Source organism: Macaca nemestrina, chromosome 15 (genome assembly GCF_043159975.1).
Source record: "Macaca nemestrina isolate mMacNem1 chromosome 15, mMacNem.hap1, whole genome shotgun sequence".
NCBI lineage: Eukaryota > Metazoa > Chordata > Mammalia > Primates > Cercopithecidae > Macaca > Macaca nemestrina.
This window is the reverse complement of record NC_092139.1, coordinates 117127709-117145579: the sequence shown is the minus strand read 5'-3', so window position 1 is coordinate 117145579 and position 17871 is coordinate 117127709. Positions and strand designations below refer to the sequence as shown.

The 17871-nt window shown below is 49.5% G+C and overlaps 1 long non-coding RNA gene across 1 annotated transcript in view; it reads left to right on the top strand.

Moving 5' to 3' along the window:
- Positions 1-15020, top strand: part of LOC139358762 (uncharacterized) — a 152137-nt gene extending 137117 nt beyond the window's left edge. The window contains exon 3 of the long non-coding RNA XR_011614249.1: positions 14698-15020. This is a non-coding gene — a long non-coding RNA (uncharacterized lncRNA). The remainder of the gene's footprint in view (positions 1-14697) is intronic.
- The last annotated feature ends 2851 nt before the right edge of the window (positions 15021-17871 follow it).

The window sequence follows — 17871 nt, the reverse complement described above, 5'->3', positions numbered from 1 at the left end:
CCGCATCTCAGCTTCCTCATCTGCCCCGTGAGGATGCTCACAGAGGAGAACGGTTCATCTGAGGACCCCTGAGCATGGCCACAGACGAGAACGGTTCATCTGAGGACCCCTGAGGATGGGAACAACACAGATTCAGCTGTGCCCCGAGCCCTCCAGCAGTGCTGTCCGCTCACTCCTGGCCGGTGCTGAGGACTGAGGACGTACCCATGGCCAGGAGGCTAGCGGGGGGTCAGGTGAGCAGGGGCCATCTCTTCCCTGATGCTGAGCCGCAGAACCATTCCCGTCCAGCCTTTGTCTGCCGCCCTCCCGCACTGTGGCTGACCGACCACCACCCTCTACTGGCCCTGAGCCCTCGGAGATGTCAGCCCCTGTGTGCAGTTGCCAATCCACAGACACTGAGGAAGGCCTGGTGCCCCCGTTTAGATCCGACACCCCAGGTGCGGGACACCTGTGGAGAGGCCACCCACGTCCATCCCATCAGCCTTCACCCTCTCAAGCTCCCCGGCATTTCCCATGATGGGACAGTACTGGAGACCTTGCCAGGCAGGGAGAGAGGGTGGATGGATGGCCACTGCCTCAGCTCCCTTGCACGGAGAGGGCGGATGGACGACCGCTGCCCCAACTGCCCAGCATTTCTCATGAGGCAGCAGTATTGGTGACCTTCCCAGACAGGAAGAGGGCAGATGGACGGCCGCTGCCCCCAGGAGAATTGCCCGCAGCCCTGGGAGGTCACAGAGGCAAGCCCGGAAGATGGATGGCCACTGAAAAAAGCCAGAACGCTTGTTTCCAATAGGAACGCTTGCAATTTGCATTAATTAGCAAAGCGATGGTGATTACAGTCATGACCTAGAGAACAAATGGGAGGACGCATCTGTGTCTTTCGGGCTGGGACATGGACATCAACGGCATACGGAGGCAGCTTCACGCCCCTGGGGCCGTCGGGAGGCTGAGTTCCCCAGTGCCAGCCTTTCCAGGGTTGCTGCGTGAAGAGGGGCCCAGAGAGAGTGCGCAGGCTGCAGACTGGGGATGGGACCTGGAGGAGGCCAGCCCAGAGCCAGTGGGAGGCAGGGGCAGGCGGGGAGCTCAGCCTCTCTGCTCTCCCGGGAACTTCACACAGGCTCAAAGGCAAGCAAGGAACAAAGAAACAGCAAACCCCATGGACAGCACACCTGCCCCAGTGCACCCTCCTCTCAGGCCTGCGTTCTCCTGAGAACTTTCTAAGTCACTTTAATATACAGCATTTGCTCTAAACATGCAATTTCCTGCCATTCCCAAGTGGTTCCCAAGGAGCCATTTCCCCAGGAGTGTGGATGTCGCGGCCGCTGAAGGGTGGAGCCGAAGGGAGCTGGGGATCTGCCGTCTCCTCCCCGGGAGTGGCCATGGGCGGAGGCCAAGCTGAGGTCCAGATGGGATCAGGGCGCTTGAATCTAAGAGTCCAACTGATCGATTTTTGCCGTTGGCTTTACTTTGTGGAACCTCTCCATGCACGTCCTCCTCAAGGCCATGGTTTCTTTAATTATTCCGATATCTTTTCTTTTAATCTCTTGAGCATATATAACATTTTGGGGATGCAGATAAATTGGGCTTGGAGGAAATCTTACAGCTTTAATTGCTTATATTAGAAAAGAAGAAAAATTAAAAATTGGTAATCTGACTTTTCAACATAAGCAGATATAAAAAGGAAAGCAACTTAAAGGAGTGGAAAAAAAATCAGTGATAAAATATGAGCTATAAGTTGATGGTGTAAAAAAACTAATAGAAAAAATACAATAAAACAACAATAGAAAAATTTCTGTGACAGTATTAATAAAATGTATAAATGTCTCACAATGTCAGACATGACTGAAGAATAAACATAAGTTCTGGAGAGCTTGATTATCTATTAAAGAAATAAATTGTAAACGTTCTCCAAAGGGAAACCACAAAGACACAGGATTTTACTTGTGAATTCTGAAAAAAAAAAAAAGAGTCAGGAAAAAATTGCACCAGTTCTACACAACGCTTCCCCCAAATGGAAGAGGAAGTAATACTTTCCAGATGTACTTTTATTTATTTTTTATTTTTGTCATTTATTTATTTTTTTTGAGACAGAGTCTTGCTCTGTCACCCAGGCTGGAGTGCAGTGGTGCGATCTTGGCTCACTGCAAGCTCTGCTTCCCGGGTTCAAGTGATTCTCCTGCCTCAGCCTCCCAAGTAGCTGGGACTACAGGTGCCCGCCACCAGGCCCAGCTAATTTTTGTATTTTTAGTAGAGATGGAGTTTCCCATGTTGTCCATGATGGTCTTGATTTCCTGACCTTGTGATCCGCCCGCCTCGGCCTCCCAAAGTGCTGGGATTACAGGCGTGAGCCACTGCACATGGCCAGCCAGTTCTTTTCATGAGGTTAGCAACACCATGACGCCACAACCAAGAAAGGCATAACCAGAAGAGAAAATGACAAATGTTCTTCGTGGATATGTATGGAAGAATGCTCTACAAAACATTAGCAAACAGAGTCCGGCAGTTTACAAAGGCATAATAAAGACTACATAACGTAGATGACAGGTCGACGGGTGCGGCAAATCACCACAGCACGTGTATACCTAGGTAACAAAACTGCACGTTCTGGCCGGGTATATATCTCTTTATATATATATCTATATTATACAAGTAACACAATACTTAATATCATGACATTAAATATTTTGTCCTAAGATCAGGAAAAAGTTAAGAATGTTCACTCACACCTATTTAGCAGTGCACTGGAGGTTCTAGAGAGAGCACTGAGGCAAGAACAATAAGTAAAACGCATTTATAGCAAGAGAAGAACTAACATTTTCTCTGTTTGCAGGTGACATGATTGCTTATGCAGAAAATTCTAAGAAATCTACAGAAAAATTATGAGCATAGTAACAAGGTCAACATGCAAAAATCGTCGTATTTGTGTAAAAGAACAATGAATGATTGGAAAGTGAAATTTAAAAAATCCATTTGCAACAGCAGGAAAAATGTACTTAGGAATCAATTTTGTGAAAGCTATCCCAGCTCTTTACACTGAAAGCTAAAAACCTCTGCTGAGTGAAATTAAATAAGAGCTAAATATATGGGAATAGATGTATGGCACATGTATGGGTTGGGAGACTAAATATTTGCAAGATAACTCTTCTTTCCAAATATACTTATCCTGACTGCCTTTTTAAAAATGAAATAGAGGCTGTCGGGGGAGTGGTTCACGCCTGTAGTCCCAGCACTTTGGGAGGCTGAGGCGGGTAGATCACCTAAGGTCAGGAGTTCGAGACCAGCCTGGTCAACATGGTGAAACCCCGTCTCTACTAAAAATACAAAAATTAGCCGGGTGTGGTGGCAGGAGCCTGTAATCCCAGCTACTCAGGAGGCTGAGGCAGGAGAATCACTTGAACCCGGGAGGCGAAGGTTGCAGTGAGCCAAGATCGCACCACTGCACTCCAGCCTGGGAGACAAGAGCAAAACTCTGTCTTTAAACAAACAAACAAACAAAAAAACCAAAAACACAAAATAGAAATTGAAAAGCTGGTATAAAACATTTATGGTGATGTCAAGGATCTAGAGTAGCCAAACGATTTTGAAATTTTGAAAAATGAGAACTTTCTCTAACCTGTGCATTGGGATGCAGAACTGTATTTTTTACTACATTCTTAAAAGTTCTCCTTTTTCACTCCAAGACATAACGTACCCGAAGGTGCTTCCTGTGGACAGTGAGGCAGGGGTATGATTAATCAGGGCAGGATATTCTGTGTTGTTGGGGGAAAGTAAAGGGACAGCAGGAATCTCAGTGGCTGGACACAGATGTTACCTCCCAGGAGTCTCACATCCTGACATGGGCTGGGAGCTGCCCTCGGAGTTCTGCAGACAGGCGGTGACTCAGGAATTCAGGCTGCTCCCGGGCCCCCAGGCTGCCATCTTAAATATGTTCCTCCGAAGGGCAGTCACCGGAACTGAGGGCTGGAGGCGGAAACAGGCATTCTCAGGGTTGGAATGGGAAGCATTTCGTCTACACTCCAGGAGCCAAAACTCAGTCACGTGGCCCCTCCTTGGAGGGCCCGGAGAGCAGTCTCCCTGTGTCCCAGCAGGGGGTGCTGTGGCAAACACACAGCGTTTCTTCCTCAGGGCCTAATAAACGGTTTTGCATTTACCTGTTTCTTTTTTTTAAACTTTCAGTCAATTGTCTCAGCCATAATATTTCTATAATACCACAAATGTTGTTTCCATACATGTCTGGATCTATTTTTGAGGCTTCTTGGAGATCTCTTTGTCTGTAAGTTCATACCTCACTGCCTTAATTCCTATAGTTTTAGAATGTCCCTATTACCGTAATAGTTTGTCAGCAATGTTGATCAGAGGTTGGGCGCGGTGGCTCAAGACCTATAATCCCAGCACTTTGGGAGGCCGAGGTGGCAGATCACCTGGGTCAGGAGTTCAAGACCAGCCTGGACAATATATGGTGAAACCCTGCCTGTACTAAAAAATACAAAAATTAGCCAGGTGTGATGGTGCACACTTGTAATCCCAGCTACTTGGGAAGCTGAGGTGGGAGAATCACTTGAACCCAGGAAGTGGAGGTTGCAGTGAGCCAAGATTGCACCACTGCACTCCAGCCTGGGAGACAGAGGAAGACTCTGTCTCAAAAAAAAAAAAAAAAAAAAAAAAAAAAAAGCCAGGTATGGTGGCTTACGCCTGTAATCCCAGAACTTTGGGAGGCCGAGGTGGCTGGATCACCTGAGGTCAGGAGTTCGAGACCAGCCTGACCAATATGATGAAACCCCGTCTCTACTAAAAATACAAAAATGAGCTGGGCATGGTGGCATGCGCCTGTAATCCTAGCTACTTAGGAGGCTGAGGCAGGAAAACTGCTTGAACCCGAGAGGCAGAGGTTGCAGTGAGATGAGATTGCACCACTGCACTCCAGCCTGGGCAACAGAGTGACACTGTCTCAAGAAAAAATAACAAAAAAGGAATGTTGATCATAAATGATCTCATATGTTATAAAAATATTGCCCTGTTTGAATACACCCTGAGCCTCAGCTTCCTGATTTGCAAGTGAACGTGGAAGCTCTGCGTGGCTATCTCTGAGAATTCTGTGAGCTCAGCCGCAGCGGTCCTGAAGTGGCTCCACGCTTCCCCGTGCCGGTGGTGAAGGGAGGTGGCAGGGAGGAGCAGGTGAGGCCAGCAGGCAGCCTGGGTTTCTAGGAGTTCCACACCTTCTTTTTACATTGATCTTAAGGAGGATGGTACAAAAGAAACCCTATTCCTACTGGGAATCATCCCTTAGTGCGAGAGAGGTTAAAGGTGAGAGACAGAAAGAGGTTGGACTGGGGTGGGGGGGCTTCTGAGATGTGGAGGGTGGCCGTGGGGAGGACCGACTGCGAGGAGCCAGGGGCTGGGAGGGGCCCCTCACTGGTTGAGAAGATGGTCTTTGGGCTGAGCAAGGATGCTGGCATGCCTTCACTGAGTGAGGCTCAGAGGCTTAGATTTTGCTCACGCCGATGCAGTGGCTCAGGTGGAGGATCCCCCACCCCGGCAGGAAGACAGGCACAGATTTCCAGAGTCTGCAGTGTGGGCCCAAGGACGGGGGTCTCAGAAGGTAGGAGGGGGTCTAAGGCAAAATGGCGGACACCCAGGCAGAAGATCCAGCCATGAATTGGCCAAGATGAACTCCGTGCTCGTGATGTCCCCAAGGCTGGGAGTCACAACCCCAGACCCACTGCAGCAGGTTGGGCCAATGGTGAGTGTGGGGCTTGGATGGGGACCTCCTGTCCTGACACTCGTGGCTCAGCTGGAGTGAGGCCTCAGGTGAACCCCCAAACTGGACCAACATGGCCATGATGTTGTTTTTGAGAAAGATGGACTGGGTGCGGAATAGCCAGAGACACCTGTCTCAGGCCTCATGACATCGAGTTCTCACTCCTCATGGAAGGAACTGAGTCACGGCTAACAAGGTCACAGTCACCATTAAGGGAAAATGTCAGGTCAACCAACCTGGGGCAGAATTATATACACTTGTATATGCGCACCCACAGATGCACACACACATGCATGCATGCATACACACATGGACACACACATACACATGTAGACACACGCACACACACACACAGACACACGTGCACACACATTCACATGGATGCATGCAACAGACACACGTGCTCACACACAGACACATGCACACACGCACATGAATGCACACATGCACACACACATGCACACACATGCACACACAAATACACGTGCACACATACACACGTGCACACATGCATACACACATGCACACATGCACACACACATACATGGACACATGTGCACACACATGCATGCACGCACACACACCTACACAGAGACACATGCACACACATACACACGGCCACATGCGCAGACACGTGCACGCACATACATGAACACACATGTATACACACATGCACACATAGACACACATACACATGCACACACATACATGGATGAACACACAGAGACATACATGCACACACACATGCACACATGGACACACATGCATATATGACTGCTGATTTTACGTGTCAGGTTGGCTATGCTGTGGTGTAGGTTGTTTGCTCAAACACCAGTTTGGACAGTGCTGGGAAGGTGTTGTGTAGATGTGCTTCACAACCACAACAGCTGACCTTCAGTGGGTGGCCCTCGAGCATGTGGGAAACTCACCTGGTCAGCTAGTGGCCTTGAGAGCAAAACAGGTTTCCTGGAGGAGGTGGATTTCTGCATTGAGACTAACACAGGTGCTCTGCCAAACTCTCCAGCCCACTGGCCTGCCATACAGATTTCAACCTTGTCAGCATCCATAACTGCACGAGCCAGTTCCTTAAAACAAATCACATACACACACACACACTCTGCATACATGCCTACACACACATACTCAAGATAGGACCACCAATTTCCAGCCCAGGCAAACCTGCATCTATAGAGAATTTAAGGACGACTTTCCGGGAAGCCTGGGTGTGTAACACGTAGACTCAGCCTCTGGTGCAAACTTCGTATCAATGTGGGTGATTGGGAGAAAATGTGGTGCTTGAAAAAGCAGAGAGAATATTTTAAAAGTTAAAACACAGCCGCTTGCCTCTAACAGGTGTTGGCACTGAAGCCACGTCTGCAGGCGCTGGGAGAATTTTCATGCCTGATGAGCTTTGCCAATCCAAGCTAAGAGGCAGGGGGTGTGGGAGGAACACACAAGGCCCAGAAACAATGCTTTTTTTCACTTTGTTTTCCTGGAGGGAATTAAAATAAAAGCTTAGAATGATTTTTTTTTTTCCTAAGAAGAAGAATAGAGAAATGAACTCTTCTGCTTTCTGCTGGAAAATTAGGTTGTCCTCAGGATGGAGAAATCAACTCTGGTTTCCATCAGCAGAGAAAGCTGGAAATTCTTACCTCCAAAGTCTCAGAAGGAGTTCTTGCAATGTTTCTCACAATTTATTTTAACTTTTTCTTGAGACGATCAGGGAAAGAGTCAAACTACACAAAGTGGCAAACTCAGAAAGATGAAAGAAATATTTCTAGTAAGCGATTTAAATGACCAAGGCGCCACTAATTAAAAAGCTACATTTCACATGTTTTTCCTCTTCCTTCTACATTAGGCATTAAACATGATTTTCTTAATGTTAGCAAGTCTGTGGGAAAAAGATATATTTATACATAATGGGTAGGAATGTCAACTGGAACAAAATTTTAAAGGCCAATTTAACAAAGTGAATCAAAAGTTAAAAATAATACACTTAAGTAGTGAGCTGTTAGAACCGGCTTTTCCACTTCAGCAGATGTTGACCCCCACCCACAGCCCTCCAAGGGCCTGTAACAGGGCGTGATGCCAGGTGTGAATTAGAGCACAGGTCCCCAGCCTCACGGATACCGGTGGGCGGCTTGTTAGGAACAGGGTCCTACAGTAGGAGGTGAGCGATGGGCGATGGGCGAAAGAGCATGACAGTCCGAGCTCCGCCTCCCGCCAGATCAACAGTAGCACCAGATTCTCGGAGGAACGCAAACCCCACTGTGAACTGCGCAGGAGGATGGAATGCCTGATGGTCTGTCCCCGTCTCCCATCACCCCCAGATCGGACCCTCCGGCTGAAGGAAAGCAAGCTCAGGGCTGCCACTGCTTCTACGTGATGGCGAGTTGTGGAATTATTGTGTTATATATTACAGTGGAATAACAATGGAAATAAGTGCCCAGTAAATGAATCACCCTGAAATCGTTCCCCGCCCCACTTCCATCCATGGGAAAATTGTCTTCCAAAAAACCAGTCCCTGGTGCCAAAAAGGTTGGGGACAGTTGAATGAGAGAGCCGCAGGTGATAGCGGAAAGTCGCCGTCCTCATCAGCAGCAGGGTAACTGAGGCCGCCAAGGAGGTCAGGAGACTGAGCCCCACCAGTTTGCTCTGTCACCAGGTCCAAGAGGCTGACTTACCAGTAGGCAGGTCCTGGCTGAAAACCAGCAGGTGTGCCGTGGCCCCATTTTAGCATTTCAATGTACACAGACATAGAGAAAGCCTGGCAGGGCATTGAAGTGTGAACTCTGACTTTCGCTGGGATAACGTTGCAGGTACGTTTGATTCCTTGTTTGCACTTTGTTCCATTTTGTGGGCGGGATCCCGCGCACCTCCTCTGGGATACCAGGGCTCCCCACAGCCCTGAGTGGGAGCCCGGAGGGAGACCTGTGAGCTGAGCAGCCGGGGATCAGGGAGGAAGCAACAGGTGTGTGTGTGTGGGGGGTGGGGGGAGTCTCAAGGAGGTGGCGGTAAAGATGCCCAGTGCCTGGGCGGCTGGAGGAGGCGGGCAGTGCTGGAGCCAGGAGCCTATGGAACATCCTGCTGGGAATTCTAGCAGAAGTCTCCAGAGAAGGCGATGGTTGGTGAAGAATCGGGAGAGAAAATGATGCAGGGACGGATCATGAAAGGCTTTATCCATGAAGCTCAGCCTTCCTATCCTACCCAGAAGCCTCAGACGCCCCTGAGAAGCTCAGTGTGGAGAGGCCGGCAGCTGTGAGTCCACAGAAAGAAGTCGTCTCTCTACGTTAGAAGCTGCAATAACCTTTTCTATGACATGACCAGTCTACAAGTTTTCAAGTTTGCAAGAGATTGAACTGGAATAGGAGCCAAACAAAGAGGTGCATTTTTAAAATCCAAGACCCCACGATCCTTCAGACAGCTGGAGCTCTTCCTCACACCGATTTGCACAACGTATTTGCAACCTCGCTGACTCACTCCTGTTAATTAACTAAAGCTGAGCCAGTGTCCCAGAACCGGCGCTCATGGGAGAGGCCTGTGCTCACACCGATTCAAGGGGGAAAGAATTCAGGGAAGTCAGGTTGAAAATCTCTAGTTCTAAAAACATTATTTTCTTCCTGCAAAATTGTACGTTTCTAGAATATTTTGATAGAATGAAGTCTCAGCCATCACAAACTAGCATCCATGTTTTTCCTTTATCCTGACTAAGTGGACGGCAGTCCTTTGGACGCTCAGGTCCTGGGGACGTGCACAGACGTGCTGAACAATGTCCAGGGTAACCCCTGAACGTGGGGCTTCTCTGAGTCCCCATATTCTCTTTATTTGCCCATCATGAAGATTCCATGATGGGGCACATTGTAAAATAGTACCTAACAAAACAAAAGTGCCAATGAATTCCACAGTAGACATCTTTGAATGAAAATTCATCTTGCCCACAGCCAACCAGCAGCCCCAGGTGCGATGGAGACAGAGATGGCAGCCTCTAGGTGCTGGTGACCTCCTCCCCGTCCCTTCCTGGTGTAGTGTGGGAAGATGGGTCCAGGGTAGGATTTCCAGCCCCGGCCACACACAGACACTCTCCTGACTTTTGGTGCAAGCTCCTCCGCTCCTCTGCTAACTGTTGAACCAGTGCTGCATCCTGGGGTGGGTAAGACTCAAGAGTGATGCCCTCTGCCTTTACCCAGCACACACGCACGAGTACATGGCCGCTCATCAGGGTTGCTGCAGGTGTGGAGGCCTCGGAGATGGAGACAGGGATACCCATGGGGTGTGCACCTGCCTCTGTGCCTGACGTCCTGGAAACACTTTCTCTTTTCAAAGCTGTGCCCAAGGGGTGGATCAACAGTTCTGTAGCCTCCACAAAAGTTCAGAATAGTTTTCACCCTTTCATTCTTACATTGTTGCCCCAAACTTTTCCAAATTGGTAAGCACTCAAGTCAGGCTAGAAATGTCAAAGGCAAAACACGAACAAGTGAGAGGATGGATTTGCTTCAGGCCGAGAGCACCCAGACCTGAAGATACCACACCACAGCCAGGAGGCTTCCTAAGCAGGAAAACCCTCTGTCGCTCAGACAAAAACAGGACATGTTTGCCTCTGTGGCCAGCTGGTTTTGGGGTCAGAGAGTTCTGTTCCTAGCGAGTCACGCATGAGGCAGAGATTGAGGAGCTGGTGAGGGGTGGGAGGGGAAGAGCGCCTGTTTAGTCTTGTCAGCAGGTCCTTTAAGGGGAAAGGTCTGTGTCTGTTTGGGCTGCAGGTCAATAAAGGAGCTAGGGGTGAGTCTCACGGGAGCTTTGACAGAGAAGACAGAGAATCTTCTTGTGGCCAAGAAGGAAGCCAGTCTCAGGCTGCAGACTGCCTAACGGAATGGAAGGCACAGTAAACAATCCCCAGGAAACAGAATCTTGGACGACGTGAGTCAGCTTTGCATCACACGGACTCTGGAATTTAATTCCTGTGCATTAATAAGCCTCCTCTATGTTGAACACATGGACAATCATATATGTCATGTGGGTGAAAGAAAAACCTGTGAAATGAGCTTCTAGCCAAGCCCCAGGAGTGTTATCCTTTTGTTTTGTTTGGTGACTTATCTGTTTTCTATTGATTTTTTTTGTTTCTGATCAGTAGTTTCTTTTGTTACTTGCATGTTTCTCACTTTACACAGTTTATGCCTTTGTCACAAGTTAATGGCGTCTTCCTGAACAGGTATTTTACATTTTAACATAAACAAATTAATCAGTCTCTAATGTTATGGTTAATGCTTTTACGTGCTTGTGTACTTGTTTGCTTTGCGGAATTATTCTCTACCATGAGGTGGTTTTATGTTATGGTATTACCAGAATTTTAAGGTTCGCCTTTCACATTTAACCCATCTGGAACTTATTTTTGCATGTAATGTGTGGTACAGATTAAGTTTCATTTAGTCTTTAAGGATTCTGTTTGCTACATGTTTCTGGTAGATTAAATTTATTGGGTTAGGAAATATTATTCTATTTCTATTTTACAAGTTTTTAAGATAATGAATAAATACTAGATTTTATGAAATACTTTTTGCATATGTTAATTATAAGATTTTTCTCCTTTAATAAGTGAATTTGGTGAGTGAAAATTATATACTTTTCTTATGTATTCCACTCTTGCATTCCTTGGATAAAACAAACACAATTTTTAATTGATCACTGGATTATTCTCTGAATATTTTTGCATAGAGTTTTAGCATGTGTGTTTTATTTTGTTACCAAAGTTATAGTCAGCTAATTTAAGGGTTTGGAGACCAAATTTATTCCTCTTCTAGTCTTTGTAGAGTTCCTATAAATAGAGGATAGTCTATTCCTGAAAAGTTGACAGAATTCACCTCTAAAACCATCTGGATCTGGTGTTTTTAAGTATATACTAAATTTATTGAGTATTTATAGGACTGTCAGAATTTCTATTTTTTCTTAAGTCAGTTTTGATTTTTTGAAATGGTTTATTTTATTTAGGCTTTCAAATATACCTTACAAAGTTGTTCAAAGTTTTTTCCTTCTGTCTTTTCAACATCTGCTACATTACTAGCTGGTCTCTCAATTGTCTTATTAATAAAATCCAATAATTTCTTACCTCCTTTCCCCTTTATCAATCTCGTAAGACACTATTTATTTGATCAGTCTTTTCACAACACCAACTCTGTTATATATTTTTCTGTTTTTTTTCTCTAAAGTCTTTAGTTGATTTGTTTTCAGCTTTTCTGATACTTAATGCCTTTTTGTTTTCCATATTCTGGTTTTATAGTCTATGCTGTTTTCTCCAAGCTCTTCCTGATTTCCCATACCTCGTATGTGATGTATTCACTGTCGTTCACCTCCAAGCATTGTTCATTCTTCTCATAATTCCTTCTTTGACTCATGGGCTATTTGGGAGTGTGGGTTTCAAACATGGGCATTCTTGGCCACTTGCTGGGATTTGCTTTGTGCCTGGCATGCCGTCTTCTATTCTCCGTCATCCGTGGCGTGGTCTGAGCAGATGTGTGCTCCACCTGGCAAGCTCTTCCACCTTCTGCTGTCAGATTTTCCGTTTCATTCTCTCTGCTTGATGCATTTTAGGAAATTCGTTCAGATGCACCTCCTGCTTCTTGGTGGTCTCTCTTCACTGCTGCACTTGTCCCTTCTCCAGAGGGTTGCGTGGCTTTTTGGCAGGACCATTACTCTGCTCGTCAGGAGGCCCCCGCATGACCCAGGCAGCTCTCCCCACCGTAGGGCTGCCCCGGGGCAGCCCCCCAACCTGTGAGTGCCACCTCCAAGCTGCTTCAGCCCAGACCTTCTGATCCCGCTTCCTTGGCAATTTCCATGACTTCCTGAGTCCTGAAAAACAAGAATGCTCTCTGTGGGATCTAATAACACCTGCTTTCCTGAAAGTGTCTTGTGTTCATTTTTTTTTTTTTTTTTTTTTTTGAGGCAGAGTCTCCCTCTGTCACCCAGGCTGGAGTGCAGTGTGGTGATCTCGGCTCACTGCAACCTCCGCTTCCTGGGTTCAAGGGACTCTCCTGCCTCAGCCTCCCGAGTAGCTGGGATTACAGGCAGGCACCGCCACGCACAGCCCCAAATCACCTTTTAATTGTAATCTCCCTTAGCACGTGGTGATCTTATTCCCTGGAGTGAATGTATCTGATTTTAGTTTCTTTCTTGGGGAAACTGTGAGTTGAGTTTGAGGTAAATATCAGTAAAACAAGAAAATTCTGGAACAAACATAATTTTTGTTCTTTTTAATTTTTTTTTGTTTGGTTTTTTAGAGATAGCGTCTTGCTCTGTCACCCAGGCTGGAGTGCAGTGGCGTGATCTCGGCTCACTGCAACCTCTACCTCCTGGGTTCAAGCAATTCTCCTGCCTCAGCCTCCAGAGTAGCTGGGATGACTGGTGCCCGCCACCACGCCTGGCTAATTTTTGTGTTTTTGGTAGAGATGGGGTTTCCCTATGTTGGCTAGGCTGGTCTCGAACTCCTGACCTCAGGTGATCCTCCTGCCTTGGCCTCCCACAGTGCTGGGATTACAGGCGTGAGACACTGCACCCGGCCTGGTGTTGATGCTGCTGCAACGCCAGGGACCCTGGTGGAGACGGTTCTGCTGCCACCCAACACTGCTGCCCTCCTCCTCCTCAGACACTGAGGTCACCTGAGGCTGCCGGGCACTGTGTCCTGTCCTTTCCCAAACCCCAGGTGCTCTAGATAGTTAAAACGTCCAGTGAAGTTAGACCGAATAAATGAATGAGTGAGTAAGTGAACACTGCCGCTGAAGGGCTGCCCAGGAAGGTCTTTAGGATGCTTAAGATTTGATGATAAATCATAGTGACCCGTAAGTGGCATTGACTATCAGCAAAGATGATATTTGTGGTTTTGGCCAACTTCTGCTTCTGCATTTATCTTACCCATAAATGTGTATTATGTCTTTATACATCAAAAGGAAACAGCTCAGCCACTGCCTAAATTAACTAAATTCCCAATTAGAAGAATTAAACTTTTATCTGACTTACATGTAATTCTGAGATTATTGATCTTGAAACTGATTCTTGCTGACTGTTCTTTTGGAAAACTTATTACAATGCAGCAATCAGGCTTTTTAATAAGAACCGGATGATGTCACATGTTGATGATCTTCCCTTTATTGATTTAATAACATATTATTTTCAGCAGTCTAGCTCCCATCCTCCAAAACCACCCAGGCCACTGTATTTTCGTGATAGCAGCTTGAATGGACTAAGACAGTTGTGTCAGTCAAGTACCAACAGCCAAGACCCCAGAGGCCTCGGCCGAGAGAGCCGTGTGGGGGCTTTGGGGAGGGAGTGTGGGGGCTCTCAGGCATCTGGGGCTGGGGGTGGGGATGAAGGGGCTTTGGCCTTCTGCTCCCTGAGTGCCCATCTCCTTTGCTGCTGTATTTTGGGGAGAGCTGGCATTGAGCTGCTCTTGGCCTGGAGAGATCCTTTAGGAGAAAATGTGAAGTTCCAGAATTAGGTCCATTAGAAGCTGGAGGCAGGTGGACTGCAGAGAACCTACTGACAATTACGGTGTCCCAAACAGAGCAGGCGGCCCTGCCAGGCAGCAGGGATCTGATTTCAGGGAACTTCCAAGAAACCCATTTATCAGAGTCTAGAGATGGAATTTCTCCATACGGAGGGAGATCCTTTCCAATGTTGAACCCCCCGGGGGAGTCTAGGATTCCAGGTTTCTCAACGGGACCTGATCACAGTGAGTGGAGTTGCCCGGGCTTGGATGAAAACCAGCCTTGCTCCTCCTCCCTTCTTCCCCCCCGTCATCTTGCTTCCACACGTCCAACTCACAAGAAAATTAAACAAACAAACAAACAAAAAAACAAAAGGGTTATTCTTTCAAACTGGAATCTCTGGAGGATTTAACATACTCTCAAACATGCAACACATATTTACGATACCCTTTCGATATTCCTTTTCAGAACCTGTGGCATGTTCCTTGGAGTATCTCCAGGATGAGAATTCATGATCCACTTGGAATGGGTTTAGACCTCGGAATGAGCTGTCATCCCGGCCCAGCCAGGTAGCTCAGGAAGGGAAGCCGTGTGTAGACTGTCGCCCAGGAAGGGAAGCCGTGTGTAGACTGTCGCCCAGGAAGGGAAGCCGTGTGTAGACTGTCGCCCAGGAAGGGAGGCCGTGTGTAGACTGTCGCCCAGGAAGGGAGGCCGTGTGTAGACTGTCGCCCAGGAAGGGAGGCCGTGTGTAGACTGTCGCCCAGGAAGGGAGGCCGTGTGTAGACTGTCGCCCAGGAAGGGAGGCCGTGTGTAGACTGTCGCCGTTGGACGGATGGCCGTGTGTAGACTGTCGCTCAGGAAGGGAGGCCGTGTGTGGACTGTCGCTCAGGAAGGGAGGCCGTGTGTGGACTGTCGCTCAGGAAGGGAGGCCGTGTGTGGACTGTCGCTCAGGAAGGGAGGCCGTGTGTGGACTGTCGCCCAGGAAGGGAGGCCGTGTGTAGACTGTCGCTCAGGAAGGGAGGCCGTGTGTAGACTGTCGCTCAGGAAGGGAGGCCGTGTGTGGACTGTCGCTCAGGAAGGGAGGCCGTGTGTGGACTGTCGCTCAGGAAGGGAGGCCGTGTGTGGACTGTCGCTCAGGAAGGGAGGCCGTGTGTGGACTGTCGCTCAGGAAGGGAGGCCGTGTGTGGACTGTCGCTCAGGAAGGGAGGCCGTGTGTAGACTGTCGCCGTTGGACGGATGGCCGTGTGTAGACTGTCGCTCAGGAAGGGAGGCCGTGTGTGGACTGTCGCTCAGGAAGGGAGGCCGTGTGTGGACTGTCGCTCAGGAAGGGAGGCCGTGTGTGGACTGTCGCTCAGGAAGGGAGGCCGTGTGTGGACTGTCGCTCAGGAAGGGAGGCCGTGTGTGGACTGTCGCTCAGGAAGGGAGGCCGTGTGTGGACTGTCGCTCAGGAAGGGAGGCCGTGTGTGGACTGTCGCTCAGGAAGGGAGGCCGTGTGTGGACTGTCGCTCAGGAAGGGAGGCCGTGTGTAGACTGTCGCTCAGGAAGGGAAGCCGTGTGAAGGGAAGCCGTGTGTAGACTGTCGCTCAGGAAGGGAAGCCGTGTGTGGACTGTCGCTCAGGAAGGGAAGCCGTGTGAAGGGAAGCCGTGTGTAGACTGTCGCTCAGGAAGGGAAGCTGTGTGTGGACTGTCGCTCAGGAAGGGAAGCCGTGTGTAGACTGTCGCCCAGGAAGGGAGGCCGTGTGTGGACTGTCGCTCAGGAAGGGAGGCCGTGTGTGGACTGTCGCTCAGGAAGGGAGGCCGTGTGTGGACTGTCGCTCAGGAAGGGAGGCCGTGTGTGGACTGTCGCTCAGGAAGGGAGGCCGTGTGTGGACTGTCGCTCAGGAAGGGAGGCCGTGTGTGGACTGTCGCTCAGGAAGGGAGGCCGTGTGTAGACTGTCGCCGTTGGACGGATGGCCGTGTGTAGACTGTCGCTCAGGAAGGGAGGCCGTGTGTGGACTGTCGCTCAGGAAGGGAGGCCGTGTGTAGACTGTCGCTCAGGAAGGGAGGCCGTGTGTAGACTGTCGCTCAGGAAGGGAGGCCGTGTGTGGACTGTCGCTCAGGAAGGGAGGCCGTGTGTGGACTGTCGCTCAGGAAGGGAGGCCGTGTGTGGACTGTCGCTCAGGAAGGGAGGCCGTGTGTAGACTGTCGCCGTTGGACGGATGGCCGTGTGTAGACTGTCGCTCAGGAAGGGAGGCCGTGTGTGGACTGTCGCTCAGGAAGGGAGGCCGTGTGTGGACTGTCGCTCAGGAAGGGAGGCCGTGTGTGGACTGTCGCTCAGGAAGGGAGGCCGTGTGTGGACTGTCGCTCAGGAAGGGAGGCCGTGTGTGGACTGTCGCTCAGGAAGGGAGGCCGTGTGTAGACTGTCGCCGTTGGACGGATGGCCGTGTGTGGACTGTCGCCGTTGGACGGATGGCCGTGTGTGGACTGTCGCCGTTGGACGGATGGCCGTGTGTGGACTGTCGCCGTTGGACGGATGGCCGTGTGTGGACTGTCGCCGTTGGACGGATGGCCGTGTGTGGACTGTCGCCGTTGGACGGATGGCCGTGTGTGGACTGTCGCCGTTGGACGGATGGCCGTGTGTGGACTGTCGCCGTTGGACGGATGGCCGTGTGTGGACTGTCGCCGTTGGACGGATGGCCGTGTGTGGACTGTCGCCGTTGGACGGATGGCCGTGTGTGGACTGTCGCCGTTGGACGGATGGCCGTGTGTGGACTGTCGCCGTTGGACGGATGGCCGTTTGCCTGCAAAGTGACAGGATTGCCTTTATTTTCCAGCCCAGCCATTTAAAGATGATGCCAGCACAGAACTTCCGATATTCTCGGAGCAGTGTTGACATTGGCACGAGAAGCCCCACGGCCCACAAAACTCCTTGGAAGGCAGCCACTCTTTTCTCCAGTCCTGTTTAGTGCGTTAGTTAAGTGACAGTGCCTGGACTTTACAGCCACATCTCATGCATTTCGTGGCCTATCTGTTCTGAAATACTCAGCCTTCTTGTAACCTGAATCCTGCCATCATGGGCCCTAAATATTGTATTTTTACAGCTGCAAGACCTTCCGCCAAGGAACCTGCTGCCAACTCGCCTGGCACAGGTGTCCTGACATGACAGCACTGCTCATTCCCCACTGGCACAGGATGGGCCATCTCTTCCAAGCCTGGGCAGCCTGTACAGCATCCCAAGCTCTGGGCACAGCTGGGGCAGTTGTGGCAGGAATGCCGTGGGATCTGCTGAGCCCTGTGAGGCTGACATGGGACCGAGTGGGCACCATGGCCCATGCAGAACGGCTTCTCCCTTGAAGAAGCAACACAGGCTATTGGCTCAGCTGTAATAGGCAAACACAGGGTATTGGCTCAGCTGTAAAAGGAGATCACAGGCATCCGCTTGAATGGGGAGTTGGTGCCAGTGTTCCTACCACATGAAAATTCAATCTCAACTGCTACCCAGACCTGCTCAGTCTGCACCACAGCGGTGGTGACTGAGGGCATGCCTGCCGTGCCAACCCCGCGGAGGACTTTGCTGCAGGGAGACGGCCCCTTTCTCCCTCCATGACGGAGTTTAGAAACCTCCTCTGGCTGCCACCGTGGGAATTTAGGTAAGCAGCTGTA